The 19,957-nt window shown below is 36.5% G+C and overlaps 1 protein-coding gene across 7 annotated transcripts in view; it reads right to left on the bottom strand.

The window, feature by feature from the left end:
- Positions 1–19,957, bottom strand: part of SYTL5 (synaptotagmin like 5) — a 257,063-nt gene that overhangs the window by 149,867 nt on the left and 87,239 nt on the right. Inside the window, exon 1 of one of the 7 annotated variants that reach the window (XM_077145606.1) lies at positions 14,064–14,476. The exons of 4 other annotated variants lie outside the window; for them this stretch is intronic. The gene's annotated coding sequence lies outside the window, so the exon portion shown is untranslated. Of the gene's footprint in view, positions 1–1,954; positions 2,223–14,063; positions 14,477–19,957 lie in introns of those variants that run through there. 2 more of the 7 variants (XM_077145604.1, XM_077145611.1) reach the window with 2 other exon arrangements.

Here is a 19,957-nt window from a genome sequence, read left to right on the forward strand (position 1 = left end):
TTAACCACCTCTTAGAAAAGTATTTTTATTGAAAGGAGAGAGAAAATCAGATCAAGTTAATTTCCTATCCAAGCGCACTACACAATTATCACATTCTGTTGTGCTAAGAGCTCTGTCTTACTTCCAGATGATCTTCCAGAATTCAAAGTAACTGACATAGTTGCCAACTCTATAAGTGATGGAAGAAATGGGACCCAAGTGCTTTACTGCTACCTTCAATAGAATCAGAAGTCCTTGGGCTAGGCATGATAGAAGATGCAAAGGAAGTATGGTAAGGAAACAGAGGTCAAAAGAAATGACAATATTGTCCAAAGAAAGAAATGACGAGGAGAGAAGTTAATGAATTTGAAATCATCCAAAATGTGCAAATGGTACATGTGAATAAGAGACAAAGAGAGCAAGAGCACACATGCACTCAACATATGGTATGTACAAAAGCATAGCAACAAGTACATTCTAAATAGAAGGTATTAAATATGATTAGCTAAATGTTTACATATGCTGGGAAAACAGTCCAAATAAATGCCATTGCATAATAGAGTGTAGGTAATATAAATTGCTTATTTCACATATAAAAGTAGCATTTCCATTTCCTTCCTTTAATGTACTAAATAATTAGGGAACTAGTTTCAATGAAATTACTAAATGTATCTCCAGGAAACAAAGAGGTGAAAAACCAATAATTTTATTTCCTAAATCTATTAGAAAACTTTATCAAACTTGAATAAACTGAATGACAATATAACGAATATAGAATTTCTATATTCATGAGAATATAGAATAAACATGATTCAAAAACTAAAACCCCAAAAAGACATTTTCTTACCTTTCCCCTTATCTTTTCCCTGATATCAGTTGCCCACACGTAAATGTTTATGCATATGTGTGTGCATATACTGTGGGTTGTAGGGACCGATTTTAAGGATTTGAATAGTGTACAACTGACTGTCTTCATATGCTTGAGTCATGGAGTGTGAATTGTAACAATCTTGTGTTAAAGCTGTTGTCTAAACAACATATAAACAGCTCATTATAAAGTGGAAAAAAACCCACTCAATTCCTCTGCTGAAAAGACTTTTAAAGGAGATTAGGCTCTAAGTCCTATTTTAAAATGCATTCTCATAAATAAAGAATATTTTCTGCTCTTGTTTTGAGTGCTTCAAGTAGGTAATTCATTTTTTCTCCAAGCGTATAGCTTGATGTATTATGTTGCAAAATATGTATTTTTTCACTTAAATGAAGAAGCATTGCTAATTAAAACAATCTAGATTACCTTAAAGGGAAATGAAAAAAAAAAACCCTTTACAGTGTATATTCATATTCGAAGTTAATATCCCATCTTCCCATGGTATTGAAAATACAATTCATGTTGAAATTATTTTAGAGTTTTAGAACTTTAGCAAACCTTCTACTGAATATGTAGCCATACTGGATATTTAACAATATCAAGAATGGGACCAAATGCAAAAAAACAAAAAACAATTCAGCAACGCTAAATGAAAAATCTGAGTTTTATGATAAATCAAAGAAATTCAGAGCAAGAAACTGTCTTATACATAGAGCTGCGAAAGGTTTCGGCAAAGTGACACAGTAACTCTGCTCTGAACTTGATTTCTTTATGTCACTAGGACACATATTTGTTCCTGGAGATGTTCATTGTTCAGCAGGCTGTAGCGCAGTGCTTAACCTTCTATGTTAAATTAAATGCTAATAACAATAAGACATTTATTTATATTCTCCTATCAGGTCCATCAAATTTATAGTAGTCCAATGGTTAAAGCATCCTTTCTTAATCTAGTCTTCCTTTTAGCCTGTAATTATAAAATTCCATATCAAACGGTGGAAGGAGAATTTTTGTTGTGATCAGCAACCCCCTCAACTCTCCAAAACACACAAAATACAAAAGTCACAAAATCATATGTCACACTGGCGACCCCAAACACATTATTCTTACCTCAGTCTGAAGAGTAGAACATTTTTATAGTCTCACTTCTTTCAGCCTCAAACTGAAATGCTGGACTACTTGACCCTCACAGCGTGGGAGCCGGAACTTGAAAAACCAGCCTCTCATGTTCCTGTAATCTATTTACATATTGAACACACCCAGTAGCACAGCATAATGTTGGTGGTGGAAAGCTATCAAAGAAGCAGGCAATGTCTCTACAGCTGAGCTTTCAAAAAGGAATGCTTCAGTAGATCAGCAGGAGAAAGGTAACAGTTTCAACCTCTATGGCATATTTAGCAAGATTTTTTACACGAGGTCATTTTTACACCAATGTTTTCAAAAGGATACATTATTTAAATATTTTCTTCTCCCTGAAAAACTCAATTCTTAAAGGATCTCAGAAAAATGTATGCAATGATAAGAACCAATATATATATATGTGTGTGTGTGTGTGTCAGGCACTGTTCTAAGTGCTTCATATATATCATCGCCTATTATTCCCAAACTTTATTAGGTATGTGCTATTATGCTTATATTACAGATGAGAAAACTAAGTATGTTGCACCAGAATCACCAATTAGTGAATGGTAGAGCCAGAAGCTAAACCCAGGCACCACAGCTCATGTATCTAGTTGAACTATGACACCACATAGTATATATATGACTTTTAGAAGACAATTGTGTAACAGGCTACGGCTTCTCAGCTGAACATTAAATAGTGATGGTTTCCTAGTGCTTATACCGCACTGCATTTTGAGTTGGAGCAAACGAAATTCCTGGAAAATTATTTCCCAAGATGACAATCATTTACGCTACCATAGCTAGGACCTTCTTTTTTGTTTTTGTTTTTGTTTCTGTTTTAAGCTGCTATGTTCCTTGAGATTTCGGGAGAATTGAAAACAACAAGAATCTAGCTTCAATTACGCCCCACCCCCCAAAATTAGTTGTTACTTTCTTATGTTCATAGTCATGGAGGAGAAGCCAATAAAACATTTTTAAAAAGTTTCAAAAGCATATGTTTTGTTCTGCGTGTTTTTCTGATTGGAAAATTCCTATTGATCACCTTCAAGTGTACTATTTATTTCTTTGGCCAACTTCGAACTGATGTTAAACTCATTTCGTGAGTTCTCAATTTCAGCTATTGTAATTTTAAGCGTTAAAATTTCCATTTGGTCATTTTTAATAGTTTCATTTTCTCTGGTAAAATCCCCTCTATGTTCACTCCATGAGACTATATTTTTCCTTAATTCTTCGAACATACTTTTAGTTCTTTGAATATATTTATAATAGTTGTTTTAAAGTCTGTCTACTAAATCCAACAACTGGGCATCGTGGAGTTTGTTTCTATTGACTTGGTTTTTTTCTTGACTATAGGTCACATTTTCCTGCTTCTTTTCATGTAGAATAATTCTAATTGAATATTGGACAATGTGAGTGATATCTTGTAGAGACTGGGTTCTGTCTTCCTCTAAAGAGGTTGATTTTTATAGTAGGCAGTTCAGTAAGTTTGATTTTATGTGTTGTTCAAGAACATATGGAGAAAGTCTAAGCTCTTTCCCAAGCCTGACTAATTTGGGAGACCCAATCTTCAAACTCTGTCCCCCTAGCAGATCTCATCAGTCTTGGTTTTAGGCCTTTTTAGGGTGAGTCTCATGTAGGTCTTACATTAGGATATGGTCTTTACTCCTAAGGCTTCAGGTGTCTTGGCTAGATGCCCAGGGTGTTAATGATGTATTACCACCGTCTCTTCACACTGGCTAGGCTGGAGTTCTAACATCCTCTGGGATTGGTCAGCTGATAATATCTGCATTATTCTCATTACTGTGTAGGAGATACTCTTTCATTAGCCTTAGGAAGTCCTGCCACATGAATATGCAGTCCAACCCCCAGCCAAGGATTGGTTTTTGAGTTTCTTCCTTTATATCGTTCTCTCCTCTCTGATGTCCTTTCTCACAAATCCTAGCTGTTTCAGGTCTTCTGAACCCCGATTTCTGCCTCCTTAGCTCAGCAGGACCATTATTTTCTACCTGGAATCCAGCTCACCGTGCCACTGAAAAATTTTTCCTAGGCAACAAGCCGGGGTTATGGTTGAGTTCAACTTGTGAGTTATTTTTTATCTGAGGAACTACTGTATTTTTATGCCTGTTGTGCAATGCCTGAAAACACCCACCTTATATATTTTTTCCAGTTCTATGGTTGTTAATGACAGAATGACTAACCAAATATCAGCTAACCCATCATTGTTAGAAGCGTAAGTCTCCCAAGGGCATATATTTTTTTTTACCAAACTTAAGTGTCATATGAGAAGCTCATTTTTTCCTGATCAGCCTTACACAGTCTTTTCACAATTTTAATCCCTTTCAAAATATAGGCATGTATAGGGTGGTGCGACGGTGGCTTAGTGGCAGAATTCTCGTCTACCATGCCAGAGACCCAGGTTCAATTCCTGGTGCCTGCCCATGCCAAATATATACATGTGTGTGTGTGTGTGTGTGTGTGTGTGTGTGTGTGTGTGTGTGTTATAAACCATGTATATCATGTGACAGGAAGGTGGTGGAGAACAATACCAAAAGAGATGGGATAATTTAGTTTGCTGCCACATCCTTCATCCTTACCTAGTGTCTTAGTTTGGCTTATCTTCAAAGCAGATGCTAAAACAAGGATTCAGGTTCAAAGAAGTTGATTTAGTAGGTGTATTGGTTTCTTATGGCTTTGTTAACAAATTATCACAAACTTTGTGGCTTAAAGCAACACATATTTATTCCCTTGCAGATCTGGAGGTCAGAAGTCAGAAATCAGTTTCACTGAGCAAAGGTTTGGATGTTGGCAGGGCTGTACCCCTTCTGGGGGATCTGGGGGAGGATTTCTGGGACTTTGTTTCCTGTATTTCGTTTCTTGTATTTCTTGTCTAGTAACCCCCCTGCTTCATCATCAAAGCCAGCACCATAGCATCTTGCTTCAGTGGTCAGATGTCTTCTCTTGTGTCAAATTTCCTCTTATAAGGACACCTGCACTTGCATTGAGCCCATCCAGATACTCCAGGATAATCTCTCCATGCCAAGATCCTTAACTTAATGATATCTGCAAATTGTCTTTTGCTACATAAAATAGCATTCACAGCTTCCAGAGATTAGATTCTGAATATCTCTGGGGGACAATATGCAGCTACCACAGTCAATCTTCTAGCTCCCAGAGATTCAAGTCCATCCCACATGGAAAATATATTCACTCCACTCTAACATTCCCAAAAGTATCAACCCATTTCAGTGTTAACTTGAAATACCAAATCTCATCATCTAAATCAGGTATAGGTGATATTCTAGGTATGATTCATCTTGGATGAAAATTCCTCTCCATCTATGGATCTGTAAAACTAGAAACCAAGTTATCTACTCTCAAAATACAATGGTGGGCAGTGGTAGGATTCTCGCCTGCCATGTAGAAGACCCGGGTTCAATTCCTGGCCTGTGCACTTCCCCCCCCAAAAAAATTTCAAAAATGGTGCTACAATAATGGGATAACCACATGGAAAAAGAATGAACTGTGATCCCCACCATACAGCATACAAAAAAAATATATATAATGGTGGAATGTTATGGACATTCTGGTTCCAGAAGAGTGGCAAAGGAAAGAGAAAAGGAGTCACCAGCTCCAAGCAATTTAGAAATCCAACCAGCAAGTTTCAATACATTTCAAAGCCCAAAAATAATCCTTTATGGCTCAAGGCTTTGCCATCTGGGCCTATGGCGCAACCCTCTGTGACGGGATCCACCCTGGACAAACAGCTCTGACATCTGGACCCATTACAATATTACTGATATTATTAATCAATATTCTTGTGTCTGTTCCTCAGATTCTTATGAAATGGTTTTAACAACTGCTGGTTCACTCAAGGGTTAAATGAAATAGTTTAACAGCTTCATTGAAATGTAATTCAGAAACCTTACATTTACCATTTAAGTGTACAATTAAATGGTTTTTAGTATATTGACAAGTATGTGAAACTATAACAGTCAATTTTACAACATTTTCATGACTGCAGAAAGAAATCTCTTACATTCTAGCTATCAGTTCCCTATCTCCCTTACCCTAAACAACCACGGAATTATTTCATGTCTCTATAAATATCCCTACTATAGACTTTCATATGAATGGTATCATGTAGTATGTGGTCTTTTGAGACTGGCTTCTTTCATTTAGCAAAATGTTTTCAAAGTTCATCCACATCGCTCCTGTTTAGGCCTAACAATATCTCACTGTATAGATACATACATCCTGTTTTGTTTATCTACTTATCTGTCGATGAACATTTGGATTATTTCCAACTTTTGGCTATCATGAAGACTGCTGCTATGAACATTCATGTATAAGTTTCTGTGTGAACATATATTTTCATTTCTCTTGGGTGTATACAAAGGAGTGGAATTGCCAGATCATATGGTAACTCTCCACTCAACAATTCAAGGAATTGCCAGACCATTTTCCAGAAAGGGTACACCATTTTTCCTTACCACTAGCAATGTATGAGGGTTCCTATTTCTCTACATCCTCACCAACATTTTTTGTTGTCTGACTCTTTTATTCCAGCTATCCTAGTGGATGTGAAACAGTATCTCAGTGTTATTTTTATTCACATCTCCCTGATTAATGATGGACATCTTTTCATGTGCTTAATACATTTGTATGTCTTATTTGGAGAAATGTCTCTTCAGATCCTTTGCCCATTTTTTAATTGGGTTATTTGTTTGTTTATTATTGAGTTGTAAGAGTTCTTTATCCTAGATACAAATTTGTGAAATATTTTCTCCCATTCCATAAGTTTTTTTCACTTAGTTGATAATGTCCTTCGATGCACAAGTTTTTCATTTTGATAAAGTCCAAATTATCAAATTCTTCTTTTGTTGCTGATGAATTTGGTGCCATACCTAAGAATGCTTTGCCAAATCCACAATCATGCAGATTTACCTTAATGCTTTCTTCTAATTTATAATTGCTGCTTTTACATTTAAGTCTTTGGTCCATATCATGTTAATTTTTTGTATATGATGTAAAATAAGAGTCCAAATTCTTTTTTTTCTCTTTTTGCATGTAACTATCCATTTTTCTCCATACGATTTGATGAAAAGACTATTTTTTCCCTCATGGAATGGTTTTGGCAATGCTGTTGAAAATGAGTGACCATAGATGTGTGGGTTTATTTCTAGATTCTCAATTCTATTGCACTGATCCCCATGTCTATCTTTGTTCCAGTACCTCACTGCATTTTTTTTTTCTTTTCATACCTTTCTATTTTATTCCATGTAAAAAAAAATCCCCATAATGGATGGTGGTGATGGTAGCACGACGTGAATGCAATTAACAGCACTGAAATATATATATGAATATGATTAGAAAGGGAAATGTTAGAGTGTATATGTGGTAACAGAATAAAAATCTAAAAAAATCCATGGAATTATACTACATGAACAGTGAGCCCTAAGTGAAACCATGGACCTTAATTAATAGTACAATTATTAAAAAAAAAAAGTGTTATCATCAATTGTAAAAAATGTTTCATACCAATGCAGTAACAGGACGGTATATGGGAATCCTGTATTTTATTAATGATTGTTCTGTAAACTCACAACTTCTCTAATAAAGATAAAACAAAGCCAAATTCCTTATGGTGGTCTCCAAGGCCCCATATGATCTGGCTGATCTGGTCTTTTAATACTTCTCTGACTCCATCATCTATTAATCTTCCCCTTTGCTCATTCCATCCAGCCACATTGGCCTCCTTGCTGTTTTTTGAATTTCTCTGGCAAGGGCCTTTTCTCTAGCTGTTTTCTCTGTCTAGAATATTCTTCCCTCAAATACCTACTTGATAAACTTTCTAGCCTCCTTCAAGTCTTCACTTAAATTTTATCTCATCAATGAGGCTTATCCTGACTACCTTCCTTAGTACTGAAATCTGCATCTACTTACCCTGTACTCCTGGTGTTCCTTACCCTCCACTATTTCTTTTCCAGTAGCATTCAGCACTTTCTTTTGTTTATTATTATTTTTGTTTTATTATTTTAGATGCTTTATCCCACTAGAATTAAGTCTTTGTTTCGTTCATTGATGTGAACTGTTAGAACAGCGCGTGGTACATAGTAGGTGCTCAGTAGATACTTGTTGAAAGGGTGCATGAACCCAAAGGTATATGCCCTTTTCCTGAAATATAAAAATACTAATTATGTTTTTAATTTAGAACAAGTACTTTTCTTTAAAATATTTTCAGTTCCAGAACAAAAAACTTTTTAATTTATTTTTTATTGTGATATATTATATATCCACATACCATATGATCATCCAAAGTGCACATCACAATCGATCCTTGAACACCTTCACCACAAAGAATAAAAACAAGGACAAAAATTAAAAATAAAAGTAAAAAAGAATACCCCAAACATCCCATACTCCCCATACCCCAGCCCATGCCACCCTGCCCGTCTTGATTAACAAGTTTTGAAATTGGGTCGTGTGCATTCTTCAGCTTTATTCTTCTTTTTCAAGATTTGCTTTGCCTATTCTAGGTCCCTGGCCATTTCATATGACTTTTAGAATCAGCCTGCCAATTAGTACAAAACTGTCAGCTGAGATCCGGATAAGAATTGCATTAAAGGTTTAGATCAGTTTGGGGAGTATTGCCATCTTAACATCACTGAGTTTTCTGATTCATGAACATGGGATGTTTTCCATTTTGTAGGAGTTCTTTAATTTCTTTTGACAGGGTCTTGTACTTTTCAGAGTGTACACTTTGCATTTCTTTTCTTAAATTTATTCCTAAGCATTTTATTCTTTTTGATGATATTGTGAATGAAATTGTTTTCTTAATTTCATTTTTGCATTGCTCACCACAAGTGTGTAGAAATAAAATTGATTTTTGTATCGATTTTGTATCCTGCAACCCTGTTGCAGTCATCTATTAATTTCAATCATTTTTTAATGGGTTCCTTAGGATTTTCTATATACCACATAATGTTATCTGTGAATAGAGATCATTTTATTTCTTCCTTTCCAATCTGGATATCTTTTATTTCTTTACTTACCTAATTGCACTAATTAGAACCTCTAGTGTAATGTTGAATGGCGCAGATATCTTCATCTTATTGTTGATCTTATGGTGAAAGCATCCAGTTTTACAATATTAAGTATGATGTTAGCCATGGATTTTTCACAGACACTCTTTAACAGGTTGAGGAATTACCCTTCTTTTCCTAGTGACTGGAGTGTTTTTATCATGAAAAGGTGTTGGATTATGTCAAATGCTTTTTCTGTGTCTATTGAGATGACTCTGGGATTTTGTATTTTTATTCTATTGATATAATATACATCATTTATTAATTTTCTGTGTTAAACCAACCTTGCCTCCCTGGGAAAATCATATTTAGTCATGGCATATAATTTTGTTTATGTATTTCAAGATTTGGTTTGCTAGTACTTTATTGAGGAATTTTACCTCCATATTCATAAGAGGTATTGATTTGTAGTTTCTTTTCTGTGATGTCTTTGTCTAGTTTTGCAATCAGGGTAATACTGGTCTCATAAAATAAGTTGGAAAATGTTCCCTTTTCTTCTAATTTTTTGGGAATTAGGTAACAATTGATATTAAATTTCCTTTAAATACCTGTTAGAATTCAATTTGAGCCCAGACTTTTCTTTATGGTTGTTTTTGATTACTGATTGAACCTATTTACTTGCTTTCGGTTGATTCAGATTGTCTATTTCTTATTGAGTCAGTTTTGGTAGTTTGCATCTCTCTAAGGATTTGTTCATTCCATCTAAATTCTTATTTGATGACATACAATTGCTCATAGTATCTCTCTTTAATCCCTTTTATTTCCATACATTGAGTTGTAATATTCTCTCTTTCATTTCTTATTCTAGTAATTTGAATCCTCTCTTTTCTTCTTGGTCACTCTGGCTAAAAATCTTTTCAAAGATCCAGATTATGGTTTCTTTGATTTTTTTCCTTAGGTTTTCTAATCACTATTATTTCAGCTGTAATCTTTATCTCCTTCCTTTTGTTTGCTGTTTAATTTGCTTTTATTTTTAATGACTTAAAATAGAAGTTTACATTATTGATTTGAAATCTTTCTTATTTCATTTCCTTTTTTTTTTTTTTTTGCATGGGCCGGCACCGGGAATCGAACCTGGGTCTCCAGTATGGCAGGTGAAAAATTTTCTTATTTCTTAATATAGGCATTTACAGCTATAAATTTCCCTCTAAGAATTGCTTTAGCTGCATCCCATAAGTTTTAAGAGGGGCTGTGTCTTTGTTTTCATTTATTTCAAAATATTTTATATGCCTTTTGACTTCTTCTTTGAATCATTGGTTATCTGAAAGTGCACATTTAACTTCTACATGTTTGGGTGTTTCCCCGTTTTTTCTCTGTTACTGATTTCTAATTTCATTTCACTCTTGTTGGAGAAAATACTTTGTATTATTTCTATATGTATCCACATGTATCAAAGTTTGTTTTATGGCCTAGCATATGTTCATCCTGGATAATATTCATGCGTACTTGATAAGAATGTATATTTGTTGTTAGGTGAAGTGTTCTAATAGATCCAGTCTAATAGATGTCTATTAGATATAATTGGTTTATATAGTTTTATATATATAGCATACTTATATATTTATATAGTTATATTGTTCAAGTCTTCTATTTCCTTGCTGATCTTTTTGCCCAGTTATACCATCCATTATTTTTTTAATTACCTAACTTTATTTAGCTTACCAATAGCTTATCCTGATAATAATACATACACAGTTATCAAAAAATGTTGGGTGATTTCTGGAGGTGTACACTAAAGTGTATGCAGGACCATTTAAACAGCTGTCTTTATAATTTTCAAATTCAAACCTGTGATAGCATCAAGTTTTTGAAAAATAGAGTCTCTTTCTCTGTAATATATTAATTAGTTTGAGATTATAAAGGTTTCAGATGCCATTTCAGTTCCTGCAAGCTACCAAACCTGACATCATAGAACTCACAGTACAGAAGTCATCTGATCCAGTCACCTAATTGTACAGACAGAATCCACTGGCATTGTTCAGGATTACAAAGTTAATAAGAAGCAGAACCTAGATTATAAATTGATTCTTAGAAAGGCTCGAGAAATGCATTTTGGGATAAATAAGGCACATATATCACACAGAAGTCTAGTCATATCTAAAATACACTGGTTTTATTTTCTTCAAGTCCTATCCCCTCCACAGGGCCCAACGTTGAGGGAATGCTTCTTCACTATCTCCCCTTCAACGTTTTATAAATGTGCAAAAAGGTCTAAATTGGAATAGGTTGATGCTTTCCCAAGGGCAGCATTTCTCATTCTCTGCCTCCCTTCCTCCCCAGGGTGTAGGATTCTTACGACGTATAGAAGGGGGATTTGGGCAGATCCTGGCTTGAGACTGGATGTTGTTTCAGTCCAGGTCTTCACATTTCCTGTGACAGCCACAAACAAAGCTGAAGCACAATTCCTCAAGGGATGGCAGTATCGCTCTGCCTCATTCTCCCTTGCCTGTTGACTTTGTAGAGGGCTTATAAACACAGGTTTATAAAAGCTCAACCTCCAGCTTCACTCAGAGAGGTCAGGGATTCTGAGAGAGGCTGGGAAGCCTGTCTCCTTACAGGAGTCAACGTGCCCATTACGTGTCAGCTACTGCGTGAACTGTGAGGTCTGAGCCCTGACCACACAGCACTGCTAACCCCCTACTATGGCTTCTCAGGCCTGAAATGAAGTCCTCTGAGGTATTGTCCTGGGAAGTATCCAGGAGACTATGTATTGTGCTACAAGCGACAACCACAAGCCAAAATAAACAATTCCTAACAATCAGGTTGCTATGTAACCAACATATCAAAGTCTTTATAATGACTAATGCCCTGGCCTTACCCACCCTAGAGGTATTCACTGTACATTGGACACCCTGGACATGAAGTTACTTCACTTCTGAGATGGGAGTGGTAGTGCCGGTGCTGTCGTGTGATCAGCTAAAGGTGAATCTCCACAGGCAGTCACTGGGGAGAGGCCTGCTTGCTGATCAAACCAACAGAAGAGTAAGAGCTGAACTTGGCCAATGCAAGGTGTGCTCCACGGTTCTCTACAACGAATCTCCAATTTGTAGGGTGAACTCTGTGATGATGAGCATTCTGTAAATGTGAGGCTCCTGCATTTATACAAGAACATATTCCAAAGCACTCTAAGTATAGCCCCGACACTATTTCCTCCATTGTGAGGACACTCCTGTTAGGAAGGCAAAGGCCACACCAGGTCCTTCTCCTGTGACAGATGGTGGAGAAAGCAGAGAGAGGGTGAGTTGCCAGGAAGTAGGGAGCAGAGAGGAAACCAGTGTGCAGATTGGTACCTTGACCTAACTCTGTCACCTCCTTCCACATGGCACTCTTCTGTCTCTCCACAAGGTCAGCAGGGTGTAGTTTTCAGCACCAGGGACCAAGCCTCCAGCCATCACAGGAGAACCAGGCCTGCTGCACCTTGGGGAGGCACGACTAAGTGTCTGGTATATACAGAAGAAGCTAGATGCAGCTATTTGTTAAGGGTTTAATTTGTGCCAGGCACTGGGTTAGGCGGCAGATTACCAGTGCCAGTTTTACTGAATCCTCATGAAAACCTGAAGATGTGAAAACATATTAACCCATTTTACACCTGAGGGAACTGCTGCTCAGAGAGAATAAATGAACGCCAAGATGACATGGCAACTGCATGGTGAACTGGGATCTCAAACCCGAGCTGTCTAGTCCCATGCCATTTTTCAAGTCACTGGGCAGCCTCTGACCAGCCCTTTACTGCTCACAGAGGAGGGCTTTGTTTTCTACAAAACTTAACGTGATGTCTTATTTCTAAGTTAACACAGCACACAAGAGGGTTTACATGAAATATTGTTTTTAGTCTATCATGTAGGATGTAATTTACCCAGAATATATTTATAACTTTCTAAACATGTACTCTGCCTCTGATCAATGTGTTACCTATCAAATGTATGATCATTAAACAGAGAAGCTGTTTTATCTGAGAATGAGATTGGTCATCAGGTTTATAATGAAATACATTCATAAACAAAAGAATCATAAGAACTGCTTCAAATGCATGTCTTAGGTCAGATGTAGTAGGTCTAATATTACTATTTAATTTACCAGTGTCCAAAAGAAAGGACAGAAGGATATTCTGCAGGAAGAATCAGGCACTAGTTTACAATCCATCACGTCTTTTTTGGAGCATAAATAATTAGTAAATAAAATCAACATGACCATTCCTTTTTTTTTCAAAACTCCTACCATTCCCAACTTCATTATTTATGTGAATAAAGAGATTTCTCAGTGCTTACATCTATAAAAACAAAAAACTAGGAAAAGAATGACTCCTCTCTTATTCGAACAATGTTATATTCATCCATGTAAAAAATGACAGGCCTTTTTGACCATTTTGCATATTTTTTATTTATCCCATCACTACTCAGTCTTCATGTAAAGCCCCTGCACCACTTAAGTTCCTGCCAGACTACTATGCCACCCTTTCTACCCTTACCCCCCATTGCTGTCACTTTCTGACCCTTAGACATTTCCTATCATGAATGAAGCCTGTCATGGCCTTGAGCTCCAACCCAATTACCTCCATCAGTCTGGAGACATCAACATGCCAAGGAGGCCCCCGAATGACATCGTAGCCTTACCAGACCTTGATTTTTTCAGTTACAATGAGGAAGTCATCTCTATCCCGCCGTCTCAGCCAGCTACTCCCACCAGAGCCACTCAGCACTGTCACCAATAGAAACCACTTCTCTCTGAAATCCCTGGTTCTAACACCCCATGCTGACCACCACCTTCAATTCTTCCAAATATCTATGGGATATTTCCCCTTTTATGCCTCACAGCCACCTCCAACTTCAAATGACAGATACTGAGAGGAATCAGAAATACGTTCATTGCTTTAAATCCTTTAACAGTATATGTTGATGGCACCCACACGTCTCCCTTAGCTGTGAATTGTGAGGACTCCATTGGTCTTGGGAACCAAGCATTAGTCAATCTTCCTGGGTGGGAATATGTCATCATATTGAGAGACGGTCACATACCTCAAGAGGCGGCGAAGCGCCTGGCTGTTGTACATTCCCCTTTCCACATCCAGTGGGGTGATGTAACTCCTATGGTGGCTGTAGGCCTCATTGGCTGCCAGTTCTAGGATGTAAGTGGTAAAAAAATCAAGAATGACGAGAAAGAAATCCGACGTGTTGGAGCTCAGGCGCTGAGCATACTGTCCGTCCTTCAGAAGGCATTTCAAGCAGCTAACAGGGTACTGTAGCTCACTTCTTGTAGAAAGACGGGAATCAGCTTCTTAGAACTGTGGGATTTCCCGTGGCTCTTTTTCCGTGACATTGTTGTTGGTAGGTTTTGCTTCAGTAGGCCCAGCTAGAATCTCCACTCCACCTGGGTCCCTAAAGATACCGGTGTTCAGTCCTGCCCACTTTACACCACACTTCAGCCCCTCATTGGTCAGGGAGCAGCCTTTGTGACACATAGACTTCGTGATGTCATTGGTGTCCACTTGACCCTGATCAGGCCTGGATATTGAAATGTCCATGGTGGAAACCTGGTCACCATAATGACTGGACCTTCTCTTTGAGGGAATTCTAACTTTCTACTTTAACATTGTAAAAATAAACATGTCTTTAAATGGAAACTTTCCCTTGTCTAGCGGACTCCACTCCAGGTCATCTGATTCTAGCCTTTCACTGTCTTTGAGCTTGTTCACAAGACTATAAGCTGCTGGTCACTGATAGAAAATCACAGTGTCTTGCCCAGTACAGGCTCAAATATGTACCCTCTCATGCTGCAAAAAAAAAAATAGTTTTGCATCTCTTTATGTATTCATTTAATATTTCTGATCAATATTCTTGTGTTTGTTCTTTGGATTCTCTTTCCAACTGGTTATAACACCTACCCCTTCCATCATGAGTACAATAAAATCTTTTAACACATGTTCATTTCATATATGCATGAGCATCATATCTATATGCGTGTCGTGATTTCAAATGCCATGAGCATTTGAAATACATATTTGAATAGTTTTCATTGTCACACTGAGACATGCACTGAATTCTCTGTCAAAGTCAGGTAAACTTTGTTGATAGAAAAGTGCATGTCACACGTGGTTAATGCACAGGCATGCTTCTTCTTGGCTCTCCTAAGTGGATTCAAAGCATGAACAGGACTTTGTTGACTCTGTTTTCCTCATTCTCATTTTCCTCTCTACTAACATTGTGGGGTTTTTCATTATGTTGCTGTTGTTTTGGTTCATTTACAGCCAATAAAATGTCCTCTGTTTTTGACAACAAAGGTTGGGAATTTGTTTTATGGTCTGTCCATTTGAAGAGCTCTCCACATGGAATAATGGTTTGAAGAAATCTAGTCTCTGCTGGATGAATGACAACAGAGAACTTGATTTGTCAATCATTTTCTTTATTGATGAGCACAAATCCATTAAGAATTTCTTGCCCTCTGGGGGGAAACAGTTATTTGATGTCTGGAATTGGGAGTTTGTTTCTGTCTTCACTCTTGTAGAATTCAAATTATGTGCTTCTCTATTTATCTGTGCCTGTTTATCTCTGCCTGTAATTAAGAAGCACCTTTACCTCAGATTATGGGAGGGTATAATGTTGCCTTACCTCCAGATGGCATTAATAGATTATAAAATCTCTAAAATTAAAGGAGCTCTGTACTGATTGGCATATCTAGATAAGCATTGTTTATATAAATGGAATGTTCCTAAAATTCCCTGAAAATAAGGAAATTGAATTAGCAAACTTTAAATGGACTAGCATATATTCTCCAAGAAACCAACTCAAAACATTTTAATAATTCAAATTCACATAATTTATCAATATCTTTGGTGAACAAGACAAGTTAAATGTTTTAAATTTCATTAAAACAACTCTTCTCTGATTTATAATTGTTGAGTATAATACAAACATGAAGTTTTACACTACTTGGGTTTGATTTTCTTGAGCTTATACAGTTTACTGATCAAAAGTGTTAGAACTACTACTTAAAGTTTAAGCTTACGAAAAATATAAATTCATGTTTAACTAAATTGAATCCTTTTTCTGAAGAACTTGTATCTCCACAGTAACAAGATTTTGTAGTATTTCAGTTTGAAGAGCATTTTCAAAATTTTTAGATGACTTAAAATCTTGGGCTGATATTTTAATGAGTTAATTATTAGACATTCAATGGATGCCCACATCATTATAAGATAAAATACTTACACACTGATTAATAATCATAATTTAAGTGATATGATTTTGCTACTTACTTATATATACTACAAAGAGACTATATCTTTGAGTCTTTCAGTAAGCATGTTCATTTCTGCCATGTCTAGAGATTGCATAAGGGATGTGTTTAGCTGGGTAAATTTAGGTTATGTGTTTTCATAAGCAATGCTAGTCTCCTAAAATGACAGAAATTCACAATTACACCCCTCCTGTAGTTTTCTCTGTAAAATGCAAGTGATTTTGCTTAAAAGTTGTAATTCATATGCATGAATGAGATTCTACTAGGGATCGCAAGAGAATGAGCTATGTTTTTTTAGTATTATTATTCATGGAAAAGAAGAGACTGATTCTGTCCTGAAGTAAAATTACTTGTTGCTGCAGAATGGGAGGGAGGATGGTGAAGGGCAGAACCTGAAGGTATATAGAAAGCTCTAAAAGGTTTGCAAAAAGAAAATGTCAAAAGAAATGCAAATTTGTAGCGAAATTTTGCCAAATCTAACTTTATTTGATGGATTTATTCACAGGATTTTCAAAGAACTAATAGGTGTTTTAGAACAAATTATATATTAAAGCAAACTTAGAATTTAGTTTGCTCTCTAAAAGAGATTGGTTTTCTTGGAATATTGCTCTGCTCTTAATAAGAGTTTGTAAAATTTAATCTTCACCTGTATAGTTTCCTGTTGCTGCAACAACAAAATTCTACAAACTTGGTGGCTTAAAATAACACGTATTTATTCTCTTACAGCTCTGGAGGTCAAAAGTCTGAAATCAGTTTCACTGGGCTGAAAACCAGGTGCCTACAGAGCTGAGCTCCCTCTGGAGGTACTAGAGGAGAATTCATTTCCTTGCCTTTTCCAGAGTCTAGAGCTATATTTCTTGCATTTTTGTTTCTTAGTCCCTTCCTCCATCTTCAAAGCCAGCAGCATGGTATCTTCCTCCAATCTCCACATTGCCTTCTTCTATGTCAAATCTCCCTTTGCCTTCCTCTTATGATTGAGCTTATGATAGCACTTATGACTGCATTTGGGCTCTAACAGATAATCCAGGATGGTCTCCCGTTTCAAGATTCTTAACTTAATCATATCTGCAAAGCCTTTTTGCCCTATAAGGTAACAGGCACAGTTTACAAGGACTAGGAACTCGCTATTGTTGGGGGTGGGGGGTGCGTTTTTCAGCCTACCATAGACGGTAGTCCCAGAAAACTCTGATAGAGAAGTGAAGCATTGAGGGAAAGGAAGGAAGCAAATAAAGTGCTTATTATTAAGCAAGTTGTCACTAAGAGCAAATGGAGCTTAATATCGCTATGGAACTTTAGGAACACTGCAGAAACACATCTCAGCATCCACACACACACATACTGAGGGGCACACAGAGATATCTATATATCAACACCCTATCAGTCATTGATTGATGGCTCCTTCCAGGGAGAGTTAAATCCCTGTTATTTCTGACCTGCCATGCTCTTGGACAGAGTGAGCTATGGTGGCCTAAAAAAAAGGCCTCATGCAAAGGAATACAAGTTTTGGCAGTGGAAAGTCAGGAACAAATAAATTGAAATCTTATTGGTTGAGAGACTATGAACAAGGCACTGATAGCATTTTCTACACATAGAAATGTTTATTTGCCCTCCTTATAAATAAACACCTTCTTCTTTACACCTCTCCCTTCCTTTAATAAACAAATGTCTTTTGAGAAGCTACTTGGTATCAGGCACTGCATTAAATGATGGGTATCCAGTGTTGAACAAAATGGACATTACCTCAACCTCGTGGAGCTTCCAGTCTAGTGGGAAGGACAGATGCTAAATAAATACTCAGATACATAATCCCAAATTGTTGCACATGATCTAGACCAAGATTTTTCAACTCAGCACTGTTGACATTTTGCACTGGATAACTCTTTGTTATTTGGGGGGAGTAGGGCTGTCCCAAGTACGGTAGGATGATCAGCAGTGTCCTTGACCTCTACCCACTAGATGTTAGAAGGAACCCTCAGTTGTTACAACCCAAAATATCTCCAGATATTGCCAATAATAACCCTGAGACCTTGAACAAGAAAAAAAAAATGCGGCAGAGGAGTAGTAAAAAAAAAAAAAATTCCAGATAAATAGAATGGGTATGTCTCTAAACTGGTAAAAGTAATGGGATGTTTTAAATGAAAGCAAGTAAGTGTGGCTAAACATGAGTATAAGACAGGAGGGTAATTTGAGATGATTGTCTATCCACCCATAAGCAATGAAATAATCTGAGCTTTAACAGATTTTTTTGGCACTTGGATCCATATCTCAAATCTGGATGAACACTGGCATTACTTGGCTTCTTTAATCAACCAACAGTATGAGAGAAAAGGATTCTAAGAAAACAGGGAAGTACAGGACGTTGTAATACTATGCAGTAGATTATTTTCAGAAGTAGCCATAATTATTCCAGTCTCTATATCCATGCCCTGTAATCACACTCTTTCAAGTGTAACTTTACAGCTTCCCAATAAAGACATGATGCCTGTTTTCCTGTCTTTAGAATATGGGCTACGCTTACCACTTACTCTGTGAAATAAAATGTGTAAGGGTTGATGGGTCAGTTCTAGGCCTGGTCTTCAGAAGGGTTTATTGAGACTTTCTTTCACTGTCAACCAGGACACCTGCTTCTGTCACGCCAACAAGCATGAGCAAGCCTGCTAGAGGATGAGAGACCACATGGAGCAGAGGCAAGTTGGCCCAGTTGGCCCTACTGAGACCTCATATATGTGATCCCAGTCAAGAGTAGCAAAATTGACTTGTAGGTAACCACTGATACACTAGAGAGACCAGAAAACAAACACACAATCAAAAAAGCACCTACGTGAACCCCATCCATATTTTCAAACCACAGAATAGTAAATTAAATCAATGGCTGTTTTTTTTTCTTATAAAAGCTTTATTGAAATCTAAGTCACATGCCATACAGTTCATTCAAGGTATACAGCTCAATGTTTTATTTTTTTATCATTACCATAGTCAATTTTAAAATATTTTTATCACCTCAAAAACAAACCATGTAGCAATTACATATTACTCCCCTATATAATATAATATGTCATCTGTTTAGACTTGCTTTATTCACTCAGTATACAGTTTTCAGGTTCTGTCTTGTTTACTGTTTCTTTGTAATAAGCTTATAAATCAGGAAATGTGAGTTCTCCAACTTTGTTCTTCTTTTTCAATATGTTTGGGCTATTCTGGGTCCCCTGGAATTCCATATGAATTTTAGAATCAGCTCATTAATTCCTAAAAAGAAGCCAACTGGGATTCTGTTAAGGATTGCATTGATTCTATGGATTAATTTGGGGAATATTGCCATCTTAACAATATTAAGTCTTCCAATCAATGAATATGGAATGGTTTTCCCACTTATTTAGGTCTTCTTCAGTTTCTTTAAACAATGTTTTGTGGTTTTTAGAGTATAAATTTCGCTCTTCTTTTGTAATATTAATTCCTAAATATTTTAGTCTTTTTGATACTATTGTAAATGTTCTCTTAATTTCATTTTAGGATTGTTCTTTTTTTTTTTTTTTTGCATTTTCATCTTGTATCCTGAAATCTTGCTGAACTATTTTATTATTTCTAATATATTTTTTGTGAATTCATTAGGATTTCCTATATATAAAATGCTGGTCTAGATGATTTTGCTTCTTTTTTTTTTTTGACTAGTTGAACT

This window comes from Tamandua tetradactyla, chromosome X (genome assembly GCF_023851605.1).
Source record: "Tamandua tetradactyla isolate mTamTet1 chromosome X, mTamTet1.pri, whole genome shotgun sequence".
Classification (NCBI taxonomy): domain Eukaryota; kingdom Metazoa; phylum Chordata; class Mammalia; order Pilosa; family Myrmecophagidae; genus Tamandua; species Tamandua tetradactyla.